Here is a 16113-nt window from a genome sequence, read left to right as displayed (position 1 = left end):
GTCCAATGTACATGGAGGTTCGACGCATGGATGAATCCAAGGTGGTAGAGAATATTCGCCAAGGTGGGGTTTGTTAGAGTTGTGTCGACTATTATGTACAAGGTAGGTTACAGTTGGACTATGAGTAGTATTGTGTTTAGATAGGATATGGAGTCGTGTCCTAATAGGACACTTGTATCCTAGACCTCTCATATATAGCGGGGGTAGACACACGATGTAATCTATACCAACATAATAGCACGGGCACGCGGGGGAGCCGGCAGCGTGTGCCGACGGCCGGGCGGCCGTGGTGCGGTATTGTGACGGTGTCATGGGGAGGAGCGCTCGTAGTCATTGCCCCGGGGATGTAGCCATATCGGTGAACCTCGTTAACAAATCTCGGTGTCGTGCTCGTGTGATTGCTTGGTCCTCGGATAATCGACGGTATGCCTCGGATATATTCTAACAGCTTCATTGGCTAAAAAAATCTAAATATAATTTTTAAGTGAACTTAGGGCATCTCCAACGCTGACCCGTTAAACGAACACCGAATCCTTCATGGACAGGGGGACCAGTCCATGAACACAGATACGGAAGCTAACCGCATACATTTCAAACACCCTTTAAACAAACATGATGAATTACATGCAAAGCAGATGATTTTAATTTAAATCGGATGAAAAGATTTACATTCCGGGCATATTTTAACTAAACTATCCCACGCTGCGGTTAAACTAGTCTACAGCTGGCCGCGGGGGATCACCACTCGCACGACATGTCTTCCCTATGTCCGGCAGCCAGCTCATCGGACTGCCCGATGCCCTGGAAGGATATGCTTCAGCGAGAGGGGAAGAATAGCTTCTCTCCACTTCTGTGAAGCACAGATTAGGGTTAGTTTTTGGGTGGGGGAAGATGGTCGATATGGTTTACGCCTCCTCTCACCGGGCAAGATACCGACTGTGTAACCTAACGATGTGGTGGCGGTGACCTTCGTGGGAACCTAGCGATGACAACCTCCCAAGATCTACTTTTCCTCGCTGTTTGCGATGGCCGCGGACGTGCCGACCTCCGCCAACATGGCTTCTTTCTCCACCTACCTGGCGCGTTGCCACCATTGCTCATGACGAATTCGCCGGGAGATGACGTTGTCCAACCTGGATCTGGACAGGCGAGGAGGGGTGGCACTGGATCCAGAGGATTTACGGGCAAGCAACATGTATCTGGCGGGCTCGCTGGGTAACTATGGCAGCTGCAATGTGAGAGAACTCCTTCTGTTCGCCGGAGGCCATGGCGGGTATTGTGCAAGGAGGAGATGGAGAGAGTGAAGGTGAGGTGTGGTTCTTGCTCGGCGCCTAGACACGTTTATATAGCGGGCGGATGGGAGAAGCTAGCTGGAAAGGTGTTTAATGCTTGCAGGCACATGAACATATGTAGGCGGGCAGGCAGATGTCGTTCCAATGCAAGCTAGCCGGAGAGGTGTTTAATGCTCGCCAGCACAGGAACAGATGTAGGCGGGCAAACAGATGTTGTTTCAATGCGGAGAGAAGGCGTGTGCATCGGTCGATCAGCAGGCGGCGCTCTCGGCCGGTGAGCGGCTTCAATGCCGGCTCCAGTGAGCGGTCGCGTCCGCTTTGAGCCTACATGAATATGGACAGCTGGCTTCGGGGGGAACACATGGGCGTGCGAAAGGTTTTTTTATGGGCTAGGTTAGTCAACCGCGGGCGTGACAGCAGTTTGAACACCCGTAACACCCCCCCCCCCCGTTTGTCTTCAATGACAAAATATGGCCAAACCACACGGTCTAGATGGTTGTGAGCGGTTTAAGGGTCAGCCTTGGGGATTCTCTTACAACTGGCCGGTTCGTATATGATACTCACACTGCAAGCATTCAAATGTTTTGCATGGAAGTTTCTGTCATTTTCTTGTGAGCATCAGGCTTGCCTTGTGGTTGTTAATTTAGTTTGACAACTATCACGACATGAGTAATTTTGTGAACAAACTGGTCACTTGCTGCCTTGCTGGTCTAAGGTGTTGAGCTGGCGAAAAGGTCCTTGGTTATATCTTTGGTGGTGTATTTGCAAGACATCGTGTTCATAGCGATAACCCTGGCGAGGCATTTCCACGAAGACCTTATGGTCACTCTCCCGCACCCCGCGCTGTCGTAGCTCGTCGCCGGTATAAACTATCACCTCGCCGTCACCAAGCCCCGGCCATGGGCCACCAACGACGCACGCCCATGCGCACACCCACACAGCCGGTCCAGCGCACATCACTTGCTAAGCCAAGCACCGCTGCTCGACGAGCGACACGTCGACGAGTGATGCCACTGCGTTGTCCCTCTAATTCCAGCCGTGCGAGGTGGCGCTTGTGACGAGCAGGTGCACCGCCTGGACGAACGCCTCTCCTGGGAGGGACGCACCCCACTGTAGGAGGGACACCGTCGCGTCGCCCTTGACACGACGTCAGGGTGCCGCTGCTGCAACGCAGTGCAGGGTCGTGTAGGTCACCAGTTAACAACATCGGCATCGGCTCCGGTGTGCGCCGTCCATTTCCTTCCGGAGCAAGAGGACGCGTTGGTGGCCAAGGCGCGGTGGACCCGGACGAGCAACGGCACCGACGTTTTTGTTCGCCGGCATCATCGCCAACTGTGTCACGGCGCACGCGGTGCACAGGTGGAAGTAGCATAGCAGCGCGCCGTCGACGCTTTGCTGCTCCCCTCATCCTTCCCCTCCACCGTGGCCATGGGCGCCGCCACCGAACACGTTGCCCATGGCACGCGCTCGCTCGCTGTTGTGCTAGCAACGTACGACCAAATAGATTAGCTAATAAGTCGTACAAGGCGGTGATGCTTGCAAAGCTGCAAATGCACGTCATCTTGGGACATGCATGGCATGCATGCCGGCACGCCGCCGGCGTCGCATGACGTACTATCGTCGGTGACGTCACGGAGGCGACGCTGCTGGTGGCCGGGTCCTCCCGCGGCTTGCCTGTTGTACGACTCAGGCTGGCATTGCCTACCTTACTTAACGTGGTGGTCTTCGACAGCCGCGCCCGCGTGCGCACACCGGCGCGGACGGGACTGGAGGCCAGTTTCGCTGCCTCGGGCCATGGCATCCACACCCCCGTGCAAGCCTGCCACGCCCACAAGTCGGGGACACGCTGACGCGTCGCCTCTCGCGTGCGGCAGACGGCAACAAGTGTTGCGCGGGTGCCCTTGTTGAGCAAGACATTCCATTATTCTCAACAAGGCATCTTTTAGGTTTTTTCCTAATGTTTGTTTAAAGTGAAAGATTTCAAACTCAGGGATCAACGGAGAAGATAAGGGACTAGCCATAACGATAAGCAAACAAACTAACACACAAGCAAACAAAAATCAAACGGGCAAAAAAGGCAAATAGAGAGAGGGAGGATACAGAGAGAGGGCGAATAAAAACGGTAAGGGTGAAGTGGGGGAGAGGAAAACGAGAGGCAAATGACAAATAATGTAATGCGGGAGATAGGGATTGTGATGGGTACTTGATATGTTGACTTTTGCACAGACTCCCCGGCAACGGCGCCAGAAATTTTTCTTGCTACCTCTTGAGCACTGCGTTGGATTTTCCCAAAGAGGAGAGGATGATGCAGCAAAGTAGCGTAAGTATTTCCCTCAGTTTTTGAGAACCAAGGTATCAATCCAGTAGGAGGCTACGCGCGAATCCCTCGTACCTACACAAAAACAATAGCTCAACGCAACCAACACGTTTAGGGGTTGTCAATCCCTTCACGGTCACTTACGAAAATGAGATCTGATAGAGATGATAAATAATATTTTTGGTATAAAGATGCAAAGTAAAAAGTAAAAGCAAAGTAAAAGCAAAGAAATAATAAAGTGATGGAGATTGATATGATGAGAAAGAGACCCGAGGGCCATAGGTTTCACTAGTGGCTTCTCTCAAGAGTATAAGTATTCTACGATGGATGAACAAATTACTGTTGAGCAATTGACAGAATTGAGCATAGGTATGAAAATATCTAGGTATGATCGTGTATATAGGCATCATGTCTGAGACAAGTAGACCGACTCCTGCCTGCATCTACTACTATTACTCCACTCATCGACCGCTATCCAGCATGCATCTGGAGTATTAAGTTAAAAACAGAGTAACGCCTTAAGCAAGATGACATGATGTAGAGGGATAGTTTCATGCAATATGATAAAAACCCCATCTTTTTATCCTCGATGGCAATGATACAATACGTGCCTTGCTGCCCATTCTGTCACTGGGAAAGGACACCGCAAGATCGAACCCAAAGCTAAGCACTTCTCCCATAGCAAGAAAAACCAATCTAGTAGGGCAAACCAAACTGATAATTCAAAGAGACTTGCAAAGATCATACATAAAAGAATTCAGAGAAGATTCAAATATTATGCATAGATAGACTGGATCATAAACCCACAATTCATCGGTCTCAACAAACACATCGCGAAAAGAAGATTACATCGAATAGATCTCCACAAGAGAGGGGGAGAACATTGTATTGAGATCCAAAAAGAGAGAATAAGCCATCTAGCTACTAACTATGGACCTGTAGGTCTGAAGTAAACTACTCACACTTCATCGGAGGGGCTTGGATGATGATGTAGAAGCCCTCCGTGATCGATGCCCCCTCCGACGGAGCTCCGGAATAGGCCCCAAGATGGGATCTCGTGGATACGGAAAGTTGCGGCGCTGGAATTAGGTTTTTTGCTCCGTCCCCGATCATTTGGGAGGTACGTAGGTATATATAGGAGGAAGAAGTACGTCGGTGGAACTTCGAGGGGCCCACGAGGCAGGGGCGCGCCCTAGGGGGGGCGCACCCTCCACCCTCCTGACCGCCTCGTGGCTTTCTTGACAGAGAGTCCAAGTCTCCCGGGTCTTATCTGATGAGAAAATCACGTTTCTGAAGGTTTCATTCCGTTTGGACTCCGTTTGATATTCCGTTTCTCCGAAACACTGAAATAGGGAAAAACAGCAATTCTGGGCTGGGCCTCCGGTTAATATGTTAGTCCCAAAAATAATATAAAAGTGGAAAATAAAGCCCAATATAGTCCAAAACAGTAGAGAATATAGCATGGAGCAATCAAAAATTATAGATACGTTGGAGACGTATCTGACAGCAGCGACCCCGCAGCGGAGGTCCTAATGGTCGACACGTCATGCAGCCCACCTGGCATGCGTCGCAACAGCGGCGACGGCGGTGGCGATCCGTCGCGTGCTCACGAGGAGTACATCCCAAAACCCTCTCTTCTCAGCAGAGGGAGGAACTTCACCGCCGCAATATGGAGGCGCTCCACATGCCCGTTGTCGGAGAGACCTCTGAGGCTCGGGCCTTGGAGGCGGCGCGCTTGGCCACTTTGGCTGAGCGCACTCGACTGGAGAACCTTCAGCGTGCACTCGATGAGTGTGCTTGGCGGCAGATCCCCGAATCCAGTCGGCGGCAGCGGTAGTTGTTCCCGCCTGAACCAGAGGTATACCGCACTCTGATCCAGAACCTTATAGCTGCAGCCCGCATAGCAGAGTTTATTCAGCCATCCTAGTCGGAAGTTGTTAGAGGTATGATGCAGATCAGAGCGCTGCTCCGAGCATCCGGAGAGCAGAGCACTGCAGTATCTCAGTCGCGTAACAGAATTCATAGTAGATCTGTGGTGGCTGACATAGTTCAGTCGGCTCACAGCCCAAGATCGCCTCCGCAGCGTGAGGGGCGAGGGCATCGTCAAGGGCAGTACCTGGGTCAGAACCACGAGCAGCACAATCATCGGCTCGATCGTGATGACCATCGTCGAGTGCCTACACCCCCTCCGAGGGGCGGATCATACGTGCCCCGGCATTATGATGATAGGCGCCCGTACATCGAGGGCGGAGGATGCCAGTCGACCCAAGGGAGACAGGGTTTGATGCGAGGTCAATTCTGGTACAAGGTCTAGTGGACAGGAATCGAGCACACAGAGAAGGGCAGGACAGAGATCGCCTGACTGGAAGCAGAGTGCATGTTTCCGGTCCCGAGTGTTTTAGCAGAGCCATCAGGGCTGCAGAGATCCCCCTAACTTCAGGTTGGCGACTGGAGTTAGTAAGTTCACTGGTGAATCGAAGTCTGACACTTGGCTTGAGGATTACCGAGTGGCTATTCAGATCGGTGGTGGAAACGATGAGGTGGCCATGAAACACCTTCCCTGATGCTTGAAGGTTCAGCTAGACCTTGGTTGAATCAGTTGGCTCCAAGAAGTATATTCAGCTGGGAGGAGTTAGCCCAAGTGTTTGTCAGAACATTCGAGGGCACATGCAAACGACCCGCAGGGTTGACAGAGTTGCAGCATTGTGTGCAAAAACCGAATGAAACTTTGAGGGATTACATCCAGAGATGGACCACTTTGCATCACACTTTGGAGAATGTGTCTCAGCATCAAGCAGTTTGCGCCTTCAAGGAGGGCATTCGGTATATAGAGCTTAACCTGAAATTTGGTCGGACAGGAGACATCACCCTGACCCGAATGATGGAAATAGCCACTCGGTACGCAAACGGAAAAGAAGAAGACCGACTCCGCAGCGGCAAGGGCAAACCAGTCGGCCAGGATACTGGAGGAGGTAATTCCAATCGGAAGTAGAAGCGCAAAGCGGAGCCTGCGGCTCCTAGAGAGGTTGCAGTCGCAACCCAAGGAAAATTTAAGGGAAAGCCTAAAGGGCCCTGGATCCCCAAGAAGGTAAAAGATTCAGCAGGGAACGACGTGTTGGATTTACCATGTCACATTCACATCAAGAAGAATGAAGAGGGTAATCTGATTTATCCCAAACATACCACTCGACAGTGTCGAGTCCTTATACAGCAGTTCCGAGAAAAACAACCCAGTGAGAAAGAGAAGGAGTCTGATAAGGATGAGGACAAGGAAGAGGTGATGAAGGATTCCCCAATGTCAATTCCACTTTGGTGATTTTCGCTGACATTAAAAGTAAAAGTCGACTGAAAGTCATCAACAGAGAAGTAAACATGGTTGCTCCGACAATGACGACGTATCTGAAATGGTCAAAGACTCCCATCACATTCGACCAGTCTGACCACCCGCTGCACGTAGATACCCCGGGAGGCAAGCGTTGGTGGTCAACCCGGTCGTTGGGGGCACCCGATTGACCAAAGTCCTGATGGATGACGGCAGTGGTTTGAACATTTTGTATGCTGAGACCCTCCGAGGGATGGGCATTCCGATGTCCAAGCTCAGCGAGAGCAACATGCGATTCCATGGAGTTATACCTGGAAAGAAAGCCGATTTACTCGGCCAGATCACTCTTGACATGGTTTTCGGTGATTCAAAGAATTACCGTAAGGAAAAGTTGACATTTGAAGTTGTGGATTTTCATAGTGCCTATCATGCTATCCTGGGCAGAACTGCGTATGCTCATTTCATGGCTCGACCATGTTACGTGTACCTCAAACTCAAGATGCCTGGCCTTAGGGGCGTGATTACAGTCACTGGTAATCAGCAGCGAGCAGAAGAGTGCTTACAAAAAGGCTCAAATATTGCCGATGAACAGATGGCGGCAGTAGAAATGGAAGAATCCAAGAAGACTGCAGATCCAAGTGATTTGCTGAGAGCTAAGAAGCCTGCTTCAGAATCAGCATTTAAGTCGTCTGGTGAAACAAAGTCAGTTCATATTCACCCGACTGATCCCAATGCTGCTCCGACTCATATTTCAACAATACTCGACAGCAAATAGGAAGAAGCGCTCATCCAGTTCCTCCATGAGAACTGGGACATCTTTGCATGGAAACCTTCTGACATGCCAGGTGTAACCAGGGAATTGGCTGAGCACTGTTTGCGAGTCGACCCAAAAGCAAAACATGTCAAAGAGCATCTCAGACAGTCTGCCGTGGAGAAAAGAAAGGCAATTGGCGAGGAAGTGGCTCGACCTCTGGCAGCTGAGTTCATCCGAGAGATTTACCACTCTGAGTGGCTCGCCAATGTCGTCATGGTTCCCAAGAAAGATAATTCACTCTGTATGTGTATTGACTTCAAGCATATCAATCGGGCTGCCCGAAAGATAACTTCCCTCTTCCCCGCATCGATCAAATAGTCCACTCGACTGCAGGATGTGAGCGATTGTCCTTTCTGGACGCGTACTCTGGGTACCATCAGATCCGACTGTATGGACCCGATGAAATAAAAGCAGCTTTTATCACCCCATTCGGGTGCTTTTCTATGTTACTATGCCTTTTGGTCTCAAGAATGATGGTGCCACATTCATGCACATGATACAGAAGTGCCTGCTCACTCAAATCAGTCGGAATGTGGAAGCATACATGGATGACATCGTGGTTAAGTTGCGTAAAGGTTCCGACCTGCTGACTGACCTCCCTGAAACCTTTGCCAATCTGAGAAGATATGATATCAAGCTTAACCCATCGAAGTGTACATTCGGAGTTCCAGGTGGAAAGTTACTCGGTTTCCTCGTTTCTGAACATGGTATCGATGCAAACCCAGAGAAAGTTGGCGCAATACTCCGAATGAAATGCCTTGTGCACATACACGACGTTCAGAAGCTTACTGGTTGTTTGGCCGCTCTGAGTAGATTCATCTCTCATCTCGGTGAAAATGCATTGCCTCTTTACCGATTGATGAAGAAATCTGATAAGTTCGAGTGGACTCCTGAAGCTGATGCAGCGTTTGCAGAGCTCAAAACCCTGCTCTCCACCTAGCCGGTGCTCGCTACTCCAATCAGCAAAGAGCCTTTACTACTTTATATTGCAGCTACTAGACAAGTTGTCAGTACAGTACTCACGGTCGAGCGGGAAGAAGAAGGTAAATCCTATAAGGTTCAGCGCCCAGTGTACTATATTTCTGAGGTCTTAACTCCGTCCAAGCAGAGATATCCGCATTATCAGAAGCTTGTCTATGGAATTTACTTCACCATGAAGAAGGTTGCACATTATTTCTCAGATCACTCTATCACAGTCGTCAGTGATGCTCCATTGTCAGAAATTCTGAACAATAGAGATGCAACTGGTCGAGTGGCAAAGTGGGCGATTGAACTCCTCCCGTTGGATATCAACTTTGAGGCAAAGAAAGCAATCAAGTCCCAGGCAATAGCAGATTTCCTCGTCGAGTGGATCGAACACCAACAACAACAACCAACTCAAGTTCACTCGGAACATTAGACTATGTTCTTTGATGGATCCAAGATGTTGAATGGTTCTAGCGCTGGAGTAGTTCTGGTATCCCCGCGAGGTGACAAACTCAGTTATGTCCTTCAGATTCACTTTGATGCCTCCAACAATGAATCTGAATACTAAGCACTTCTGTATGGGTTGCGAATGGCCATTTCACTCGGCGTCCGTCGCCTAATGGTCTACGACGACTTAGATTTGGTGGTCAATCAAGTGATGAAGGAGTGGGACGTCGGAAGCCCGGCTATGACTGGTTATTGAAATGCAATGAGAAAGTTAGAAAAGAAGTTTGAAGGGCTAGAGCTCCACCATATTCCTCAACCGAAGAACTAGGCAGTGGATGACCTGGCAAAGATATGTTCCTAGCAGGAGCCCATTCCCAGCAATGTGTTCTTAGAACATCTTCACACACCATCAGTTCAAGAGGATCCCTTCACAGAAGATCCCCCGCAACCTAAAAGTTCTACTGATCCGACTGAAGTTGAAATCCCAGCTGTGGTCGACTTAATCATGGAGGTTTTGGTTATTATTCCTGAATGGACAGTGTCGTATATCGCATGTATTCTCAGGAAAGAACGTCCAGAAGACAAAGATGAAGCATGACTGATAGTCCATTGACCCAAAGCCTTCACTTTGATAAGTGATCGACTGTACAACGAGAGTGTGACTGGAGTTGCTCAACGATGCATTACCCCAGAAGAAGGTCGAATGATCCTCAATGATATCCACTCGGGGACCTATGGTCACCATGCATCCTCTCGGATAATTGTGGCCAAAGCATACCGAGCAGGTTTTTACTGGCCACGAGCGAATGAAATGGCAAAAGAAATAGTCGACAAGTGTGAGGGCTGCCAGTTCTATTCCAACATGTCTCACAAGCCCGCTTCATCTTTGAAGACCATTCCACTCATCTGGCCATTTGCTGTTTGAGGGTTGGATATGGTTGGACCCTTGAGGACTGGCAGAAGTGGTATCACCCACCTTCTTGTTGCAGTCGACAAGTTCACTAAATGGATTGAAGCCAAACCCATCAAGAACCTCGATTCGAGAACCGCTGTCAGCTTCATCGGAGAGTTAACATTCAGATATGGAGTCCCGCACAGCATCATCACAGACAACGGTTCAAATTTTGATTCAGATGAGCTCAGAGCTTTTTGTGCTTCCCAGGACACCCGGGTCGACTATGCTTCAGCCGCTCACCCACAGTCGAATGGACAAGAAGAAAGAGAAAATGATTTGATCTTACGAGGGTTGAAGCCCAGATTGATGCGTGACCTCAAGCATGTGGCTGGTGCCTCGGTAGATGAGTTACCATCAGTATTGTGGGGTCTGAGAACAACGCCAAATCGGTCGACTGGCCGGACTCCCTTCTTCATGGTTTATGGAGCCGAGGCCGTGTTGCCGACTGATTTACTCCATAATGCCCTGCGAGTGGAGCTTTTCTCAGAGGCAGAAGAAGAACAAGCCCGGCAAGATGTTGTTGATCTTTTGGAAGAAGAAATAGAGATGGCCCTGATCAGGTCGACCATTTATTAGCAAGACCTTCGTCGGTTCCACGCTAGGAACATAAGAGGTCGAGCATTTCAGGAAGGGCACCTGGTTCTCCGAGTGGATCAGCAACGACCACATAAGCTTGCTCCTGCCTAGGAAGGCCCCTTCATCATCACCAAAGTGCTCCACAATGGAGCATACCACCTATACAATGTGGAACAAAAAAAAAGATGAGCCACGCGCTTGGAATGTGGAGCTTCTCCGCCATTTTAATACTTAAGCATTCAGACTATCGAGATGTAATAAGAAGTACCTTTCAGTTTGTTTAGCAAAGACATGGTTTTACATTCTCCTAAATAATTGTTATTACTTATACATGTGTCCCAAATCCCCCAGTGGGTGACTTAGCCGTGAATCCGATTTGCCTAAGTTTCAAAAAAAATCCTACTGAGTGAAGAGCAAGCCTCTCACTCGGGGGCTTAGCTGCGAATCTGATTCGCCTAAGTTTAAAAAAATCCTACTGAGTGGAGAGCAACCCTCTCACTTGGGGGCTTAGCTGCAGTTCCGTACTCGCCTAAGTTTAAAAAATTCTACCGAGTGGAGAGCAATCCTCCCACTCAAGGGCTTAGCTGCAGTTTCGTACTCGCCTAAGTTTAAGAAATCCTACCGAGTGGAGAGCAACCCTCTCACTCTAGGGCTTAGCTGCAGTTCCGTACTCGCCTAAGTTTAGAAAGTCCTACCGAGTGGAGAGCAATCCTCCCACTCGGGGGCTTAGCTGTAATTCCGTACTCGTCTAAGTTTAAAAAATCCTACTGAGTGGAGAGCAACCCTCTCACTCGGGGGCTTAGATGCAGTTTCGTACTTGCCTAAGTTTAAAAAATCCTACCGAGTGGAGAGCAATCCTCCCACTCGGGGGGCTTAGGTGCAGTTCCGTACTCGCCTAAGTTTAAAAAATTCTACCAAGTGGAGACTGATACGTCTCCAACGTATCTATACTTTTTGATTGCTCCATGCTATATTATCTACTGTTTTGGGCATTATTGGGCTTTATTATACACTTTTATATTATTTTTGGGACTAACCTATTAACCGGAGGCCCAGCCCAGAATTTCTGTTTTTTTGCCTATTTTAGGGTTTCGAAGAAAAGGAATATCAAACGGAGTCCAAACGGAATGAAACCTTCGGGAACGTGATTTTCTCACCGAACATGATCCAGGAGACTTGGACCCTACGTCAAGCAACCAACAGGGAGGCCACGAGGTAGGGGGTGCGCCTACCCCCCCTAGGCGCGCCCTCCACCCTCGTGGGCCCCCTGTTGCTCCACCGACGTACTTCTTCCTCCTATATATACCTACATACCCCCAAACAATCAGATACGGAGCCAAAACCCTAATTCCACCGCCATAACTTTCTGTATCCACGAGATCCCATCTTGGGGCCTGTTCCGGAGCTCCGCCAGAGGGGGCATCGATCATGGAGGGCTTCTACATCAACACCATAGCCTCTTCGATGAAGTGTGAGTAATTTACCTCATACCTACGGGTCCATAGTTATTAGCTAGATGGCTTCTTCTCTCTTGTTGTTTCTCAATACAAAGTTCTCCCCCTCTCTTGTGGAGATCTATTCGATGTAATCTTCTTTTGCGGTGTGTTTGTTGAGACCGATGAATTGTGGGTTTATGATCAAGTTTATATCTGAACAATATTTGAATCTTCTCTCAATTCTTTTATGTATGATTGGTTATCTTTGCAAGTCTCTTCGAATTACCAGTTTGGTTTGGCCTACTAGATTGATCTTTCTTGCAATGTGAGAAGTGCTTAGCTTTTGGTTCAATCTTGCGGTGCCCTTTCCCAGTGACAGTAGGGGCAGCAAGGCACATATTGTATTGTTGTCATCGAGGATAACAAGATGGGTTTTTTATCATATTGCACGAATTTATCCCTCCACATCATGTCATCTTGCTTAAGGTGTTACTCTGTTCTTATGAACTTAATACTCTAGATGCATGCTGGATAGTGGTCGATGTGTGGAGTAATAGTAGTAGATGCAGGCAGGAGTCAGTCTACTTGTCTTGGATGTGATGCCTATATACCTGATCATACCTAGATATTCTCATAACTATGCTCAATTCTGTCAATTGCTCAACAATAATTCGTTCACCCACCGTAAAATACTTATGCTCTTGAGAGAAGCCACTAGTGAAACCTATGGCCCCCGGGTCTATCTTCATCATATTAGTCTTCCAATACTTAGTTATTTTCATTGCCTTTTATTTTACTTTGCATCTTTACCAAAAATATTATCTTATCATATCTATTAGATCTCACTCTCGTAAGTGACCGTGTAGGGATTGACAACCCCTTATCGCGTTGGTTGCGAGGGACTCGCGCGTAGCCTCCTACTGGATTGATACACTAGTTCTCAAAAACTAAGGGAAATACTTACGCTACTTTGCTGCATCGCCCTTTCCTCTTCAAGGGAAAACCAATGCAGTGCTCAAGAGGTAGCAAGAAGGATTTCTGGCGCCGTTGTCGGGGAGGTCTACGCAAAAGTCAAAACATACCAAGTACCCATCACAAACCCTTATCTCCCGCATTACATTATTTGCCATTTGCCTCTCGTTTTCCTCTCCCCCAGTTCACCCTTGCCGTTTTATTCGCCCTCTCTCTCTCTCTCTATCCTCCCTCTCTTTCTCTCTTTGCCTCTTTTTGCCCGTTTCTTATTTGCTTGTGTGTTGGATTGCTTGATTGTCACGATGGCTCAAGATAACACTAAATTGTGTGACTTTACCAATACCAACAACAATGGTTTTATTACACTCCGATTGCTCCTCTTACCGATGCTGAATCTTGTGAAATTAATGTTGCCTTGCTGAATCTTGTCATGAAAGATCCATTTTTCAGCCTTCCTAGTGAAGATGCCGCTACTCATCTAAATAGCTTCGTTGATTTGTCTGATATGCAAAAGAAGAAAGATGTGGATAATGATATTGTTAAATTGAAGCTATTTCCTTTTTCTCTTAGAGATCGTGCTAAAGCTTGGTTTTCGTCTTTGCCTAAAAATAGTATTGATTCTTGGAATAAGTGCAAAGATGCTTTTATCTCTAAGTATTTTCCTCCTGCTAAGATCATCTCTCTTAGAAACGATATTATGAATTTTAAGCAACTTGATCATGAACATGTTGCACAAGCTTGGGAGAGGATGAAATTAATGATACGTAATTGCCCAAGACATGGTTCGAATTTCTGGATGATTATACAAAATTTTTATGCCGGATTGAATTTTGCTTCTAGAAATCTTTTAGACTCGGCCGCGGGAGGCACTTTTATGGAAATCACTTTAGGAGAAGCTACTAAACTCCTAGATAATATTATGGTTAATTATTCTAAATGGCACACTGGAAGATCTACTAATAAGAAAGTGCATGCGATAGAAGAAATTAATGTTTTGAGTGGAAAGATGGATGAACTTATGAAATTATTTGCTAATAAGAGTGTTTCTTCTGATCCTAATGATATGCCTTTGTCTACTTTGATTGAGAATAATAATGAATCTATGGATGTGAATTTTGTTGGTAGGAACAATTTTGGCAACAATGCGTATAGAGGAAACTTTAATCTTAGGCCTCATCCTAGAAATTCCTCTAATAATTATGGTAATTCCTGCAACAATTCTTATGGAAATTATAATAAGATGCCCTCTGATTTTGAATCTTATATTAAAGAATTTATTACTTTGCAAAAGAATTTCAATGCTTTGATTGAAGAAAAATTGCTTAAGATTGATGAGTTGGCTAGGAACATTGATAGAATTTCTCTTGATGTTGATTCTTTGAAACTTATATCTATTCCACCTAAGCATGATATCAATGAGTCTCTCAAAGCCATGAGAATTTCCATTGATGAGCGCAAAGAAAGAACCGCTAGGATGCGTGCTAAGAAAGATTCCTTTATAAAAGTGTGTTCTTCTAGTTACCATGATAATAAAGATGAAGATCTAAAAGTTATTGATGTGTCCCCTATTAAATCTTTGTTTTGCATTATGAATTTTGATAATGATGGGACTGAATATGATCCACCTTTACCTAGAAGGCGTTCCAAAATTTTGGAGTTTTTAGATCTTGATGCTAAATTTGATAAAAGTGGGATTGAAGAGATCAAAACTCTTGATGCTAATGAACCTACTATTTTGGATTTCAAGGAATTTAATTATGATAATTTCTCTTTGATAGATTGTATTTCCTTGTTACAATTCGTGCTAAATTCTCCTCATGCTTATAGCCAAAATAAAGCTTTTACCAAACATATCGTTGATGCTTTGATGCAATCTTATGAAGAAAAACTTGAGTTGGAAGTTTCTATCCCTAGAAAACTTTATGATGAGTGGGAACCAACTATTAAAATTAAAATTAAAGATCATGAATGCTATGCTTTGTGTGATTTTGGTGCTAGTGTTTCCCCGATCCCAAAGACTTTGTGTGATTTGTTAGGTTTCCATGGTTTTGATGATTGCTCTCTAAACTTGCACCTTGCAGATCCCACTATTAAGAAACCTATGGGAAGAATTAATGATGTTCTTATTGTCTCAAATAGGAATTATGTGCCCGTAGACTTTATCATTCTTGATATAGATTGCAATCCTTCATGTCCTATTATTCTTTGTAGACCTTTCCTTAGAACGATTGGTGCAATTATTGATATGAAGGAAGGAAATATTAGATTCCAATTTACGTTAAGGAAAGGCATGGAACACTTTCCTAGAAAGAAAATTAAATTACCTTTTGAATCTATTATGAGAGCCACTTATGGATTGCCTACCAAAGATGGCAATACCTAGATCTATCCTTGCTTTTTATGCCTAGCTAGGGGCGTTAAACGATAGCGCTTGTTGGGAGGCAACCCAATTTTATTTTTATTCGTTGCTTTTTGCTCCTGTTTAGTAATAAATAATTTATCTAGCCTCTGTTTTGGTTGTGTTTTTTTTGTTTAATTACTGTTTGTGCTAAGTAGAACCGTTGGGAAGACTTGGGGAAAGTCTTGTTAATCTTGCTGTAAAAAACAGAAACTTTAGCGCTCACAAGAACAGCTGCCATTTTTATTTGGAAAGTTCTATTTAGTTAATTATTTGTGCAGATTATTAATAGATAAATTCCTCACGTCCAGAAATTTATTTTAGAATTTTTGGGGTTCCAGATCATGCGCTAGCTACAGATTACTACAGACTGTTCTGTTTTTGACAGATTCTGTTTTTCGTGTGTTGTTTGCTTATATTGATGAATCTATGGCTAGTAAAATAGTTTATAAACCATAGAGAAGTTGGAATACAGTAGGTTTAACACCAATATAAATAAATAATGAGCTAATTAAAGTACCTTGAAGTGGTCTTTTGTTTTCTTTCGCTAACGGAGCTCACGAGATTTTCTACTTTAAGTTTTGTGTTGTGAAGTTTTCAAGTTTTGGGTAAAGATTT

The sequence above is a fragment of the Triticum aestivum genome, chromosome 6A (genome assembly GCF_018294505.1).
Source record: "Triticum aestivum cultivar Chinese Spring chromosome 6A, IWGSC CS RefSeq v2.1, whole genome shotgun sequence".
Classification (NCBI taxonomy): domain Eukaryota; kingdom Viridiplantae; phylum Streptophyta; class Magnoliopsida; order Poales; family Poaceae; genus Triticum; species Triticum aestivum.
This window is presented reverse-complemented; position numbering follows the sequence as displayed.